Genomic DNA, 4,828 nt, shown 5'->3' with positions numbered 1-4,828 from the left:
GAGGCCTGCAGCCTGGAGGGGTCCTCTAACTGACTGGCAAGCCCATCCCAGACCAGGCCTAGTGAACTCGGCTCCTAGGCTCAGTGAGTCCAATCAGGAAACCAGGGAGGACCCAGCTGCCTGGTGGTGTGCATAGGAAGCCAAGAACATAGGAGTGAGCTGTGAAGAGCTGCACCCAGACATCATCCCTGAGCAGGTCCAAGGGAGGCAGAAGGCCCAGGGAGGCTACCAGAAACAGCACTCTAAGGAACCTTAATAAGTGAACTGGGAACCTGCCTAGGGAGCCTGGCGATGGGAGATGCTGGTCTCCACTGAATCAAGATTAGCTATGTGGTAATGAAATAGATGTAAATTAAAACAGAAAATCTATCATGCCTCTAATGCACCCCTGATGACTGAGTCTGGGGATGGCGTGAGGAGAGGCGCTGGGAGGAAGGGTGAGGTATGGTGAGGCTGGATGGAGGGTGAAAAGCATGGCGAGAGGAGTGGAGCAGTCACAGCTGCTGAGCTTTCTGGACCCAAGGGCAAGAGACTAATAAATGTTGATTAGTGTTGATTTTGTCTGACAAACACCTATGGAGTGAGTTAGGCTAAGCTGCACTGAAAGAGAACAATTAATCTTGGTCTGGTTTAAGTAGAGTATATTAATTTGTGTCATTTTTACTAAGTTGCATGAGAAAGGCCTCTTGCTGCTTTGCATCTGACTGCCTTGGTGATTGGCAGCCTCCTCTCCCATGCCTCACAACAGACACCAGGGTGGTAGGATGGCAGCAGCAAATTCAAATGGCAGAGCAGGGGAGAAGGGGATGGAGGCTCCTCTCTTGGATTAATAAAATAAACTCCCAGGGTGTTGGCATAGCAACAGCATTTCAGACAAACTGCTATATATTCAGTGATTAATAAATTAACCTTTTTTACAGTAGTTCCTCCTTTCCTCCCCACCCCCACCTTCAGGACACCCCCTCCCCACACACACACTTCACACTCCTGCAGAAGAGGAAAGAAAGAGGATGGAGCCTCATCCACAGCCTGGGGCCAGCTCACTTGCCAGGCCCTACGGCTTAGGACCCCTGGGCAGATGCTCAAGGAAGCCCCACATACCTGAGCCCTTGGGTGCTCACCATGGTACTGGCCACAGCAGACCTCAGACCCCAATTTTAGCCTCTTCAAGTCCTGACAGGCTAGAAAAATCTGGAGCTACCACTGCTCCCAGAGAAGGGCATTTCCTGTGACAAAGACCCTGAGCTCCTGTTCTAGGGAAAGGGCCACAGTTTTTGTTTGAATATGAAGGGACATGTGATATTGAACTTCTCCTGCAGGAAATGGGAGTACTCAGGCTTAATAACCAGGATTAACAGGGTGCTGAGTGGAATTCTGGAGTTTATGAAAGCCCCCACTGCTCTTTACTCCCACCCAAACCCATGTACAGTGTCTGAGTGACAACCCAGTTAGTCGCTGCTTGAAAGGTACCATGAACAGCCCAACAGAGTGGTTTGGGGAAGTGTCCAATTAGCTTTCACTTTCTCCCTGCCAACTCTGTGAAGGAGTGTCCAATGCCCTGCCCACTACTTGGCTCTGAGTGTAGGGCAGGGGGAGGTCAACCTGGTCTTCAAGCTGGTGGATATCAGCAACAGAGTGTTATGTATCCCATCCAAGAGCCCAAGGGTATAAGAAGGTGCTTTTGAACAGGGTGGAGCTGGCAGTGCAGAGCAGGAAGGCTGTTTCCCATGAGTCTCCTCTGCTTCTCTCTAGCCTGACCCTGACCTTCTCTACTGCACTGGATTACCTGGGATCATCTCAACACTTCTCTGCTTCTGGCCCTCTCCCCATTGCATTGCATCAGTGGAGATAGTAAGCCCTAAAATCAAAGCCGGTGGCCAACTGCAAATATGGGTTTCATCTTGAAGCCAGAATGCTCCATCTTCACACTCATGTTGCTTTCTATTAATTCTTATCTCTTTTTTTGGTCCAGGGGTTGAACCCAGGGCACTCAACCACTGAGCCTCATCACCAGCCCTTTTTACCTTTTATTTTGAGACAGGGCCTCACTAAGTTGCTGAGTTTGGCTTTGAACTTGTGATCTTCCTGCCTCAGCTTTCCAAGCTACCAGGATCATAGGTGTGCTCCACCTTGCCCAGCCTCAGGTAGCTTTTGGGATGACTGGAGAACAATCCACACATACAGGGCAGATGGGCACTCTACTCTGTTACCCAAGTTGACCGACACCTATTTATTTGCTGGAAGTGATCTGCTCCCTTGATGGCAGACTTGGAACCCCAGTACCTCACAAATGTTGGAAAGTGGAAATCCACAGTGCTCCTGGTACCTTTATTCCATTACAATGATTCCTCAGGCTAGAGGTAGGATAAGCCCCCAAGCTCAGCCACCCTACTGATCTCCAGGAGTGGCCTTTAAATACTACTGAGGAAGACAGCATGAAAATTTTCATCTGATGGAAACTTTATTAGAAAAAAAATTCTTTCATTCTATTTTCCAAATCATAAGATCACCAAAATCACTGCTAGAGCTGCACACAATGAGAGAGAAGTGAGAGAAATGAAGGTGTGAATTAGAGTAGGAGAGAGCCACTAAGGAGCCGCAAGTGCACACAACCAGCTCAGCCCTGATCCAGCCTGGGAGAAGGACAAGTTGGCACCTATCACCTCTAGAGCCCCCCTTCCAGGTACAAAGTCAACTTAGATCTGCTCTTAGAACCTCTAAGTTGTGCTTGTAAGTGTCTGTTAATAATGGAGTCATCTGGGGTGGGGCTGTTCAGACTTGCCAGAGAGTTTAGACAATGTCACTTTTTTTTAAATTAAGAGCAATGAAAAGCCAAAGAAATGCTCACCCTCCTAGCAAGCCCTTTGCAGAAGGGTCAGCACCAGGATCCCTGCGTCAGGGAGTGCTGCATCCACTGGGAGGCAGCACAGGCTGAGGGGGGGCATGGGCCAGCCCAGGATCTGAGTTCCAGTTCCTGCAGGGCTGCTGAGCAGGGTGCACCACCACTAGCAGCAGAAACTGGATGAAAAGAAGGTGAGAGATGTTGAAGTGTTTTGGGGTGAAGACAGAACCCACTGAAAGGACACCCATTAAGAAGTTTGGGAAACATGTACACTCCTCTTTAACTAGCCCCTGTGGTGAAAACACTATGCTGCTACAGAGATTTAAAACAGACGGGATGGCAGGGCAAACACAGTCAATGGTCCATATCTGCAGATTCAACCAAACGTAGACCAAAAAATAGTAAAAAGAATGTTGCATCTGTGCCAAACATGGGGAGACCTTCTCTTTGTGTTACTCCAAGCAGCATGGCTATTTCCCAGCATCTGCATTGAATTTGGTATTGAAAGTCCTCTAGAGGTCATTGAAGGTATAAGGGAGGCAGGCACAGGTCACAGGCACACACCTAACCATGCCACTTTACACAGGGACATTGGCATCATTAGACTGTGGCATCCTGGAAAAGGCAGAGGGAGTGGGTCCTGGAATCAATTTCCCAAGGAATTGGGGGATGACCATGCACTTTACAATGGCCTCTTACACAACCCTGGTCCTGGGAGAAGGGCCCCCAGTCAAACAAATCCTGAGGTGCTGACTATTGCATCACACATACCCCTCTTGGAGATTTACAGCCAAGGAGGACATGATACAGCTTAGAGACGCCTTGCAGCTGAGATCTCTTGAACTCATAGGCCTGCTTGACAACAACACATTTCCTCTCACACATGGGTGCACTAAGAAGTGGCACAGGGTTATTAAAAATGGCAATCACACTCTTTTATGGTGCTTTGTGGGCACTCAGCTGCTCCAAGATGAGGCTGAATATCTCCTTCCCAGCCTCTACCTGCCAGAAACTCACTGAAGTGGAAGATGAACGCAAACCTCGTACTTTTTCTGAGAAGTGTATGGCCACAGAAGTTGCTGCTGAGGCTCTGGGTGAAGATGGGAAGGGTTATGTGGTACAGATCAGTGACGGGAATGACACTCAGGTTTCCTCATGAAGCAGTTGTCTGGATTCAGCGCTGGTTCGCCTGCTACTGAGAAAGGGACACTCCTGCCATAGGCCAAGGCGAACTGGAGAGAGAGTGCCAATTTGTTCAAGGTTGCATTGTGGGTGCAAATCTGAGCATTCTCAACTTGGTTATTGTAAAAAAAGGAGAGAAGGACTTTCCTGGACCTATGGATACTACTGTACCTCATTGACTGGGACCCCAAAGAGCTATTAGAATCCACAAACTTTTTAATCTCTCTAAGGAAGATGATGTCCACCAATATGTTGTCAGAAGAGCCTTAAAGAAGGAAGATAAAAATATGTAGCACAATTCAGTCTCTTGTTTCTCCACATGTCCCGCAACACAAGGGCTGGCATATCGCTCTGAAGAAACAGCGTGATGAGAAGGATAAGAAAGAGGCTGCAGAATGTGCCAAACTTTTAGCCAAGAGAATAAAGAAGCCAAAGAAAAACACCAGGAACAGACTGTCAAGAGATGCAGGCTGTCCTCTCTGAGAGCTTCTAAGTCTGAGTCGAGTCAAAAATAAGAATTTGTAAGAGTGATAAATAAATAAGATCAGACCTTCAAAAAAATGACAATAATATCTAGTTTCAAACTGGAGAGATAATATTAGTGAACCACCAATCACAGCCTTGGGTGGCTAGCCAGGTGACCACCTGTTTTATCCATAGCCCCTGGGCCCTATCTGATGGACAACAGGCAGGTGAAGGCAGTGGCCGAGGTGAAAGTTCAATCCTGTGACCAAGAGTCATAGCCTGCAAGCAGGCTCACAGGGGCTGGACCTTGTCACCTTGCTCCCCAGGCTCCACCCACCA

The 4,828-nt window shown here is 48.2% G+C and overlaps 1 pseudogene across 1 annotated transcript; it reads left to right on the top strand.

Moving 5' to 3' along the window:
* Positions 1 to 3,579: 3,579 nt before the first annotated feature.
* Positions 3,580 to 4,539, top strand: LOC306652545 (small ribosomal subunit protein eS6-like; annotated as a pseudogene). The gene has a single exon. The product of its transcript is annotated as a small ribosomal subunit protein eS6-like (transcript).
* Positions 4,540 to 4,828: the final 289 nt, after the last annotated feature.

This window comes from Sciurus vulgaris (assembly GCF_902686455.1).
Source record: "Sciurus vulgaris genome assembly, contig: HiC_scaffold_272_arrow_ctg1, whole genome shotgun sequence".
NCBI lineage: Eukaryota > Metazoa > Chordata > Mammalia > Rodentia > Sciuridae > Sciurus > Sciurus vulgaris.
The sequence above is the reverse complement of the archived record's forward strand: the minus strand, read 5'-3'. Positions and strand labels throughout refer to the sequence as shown.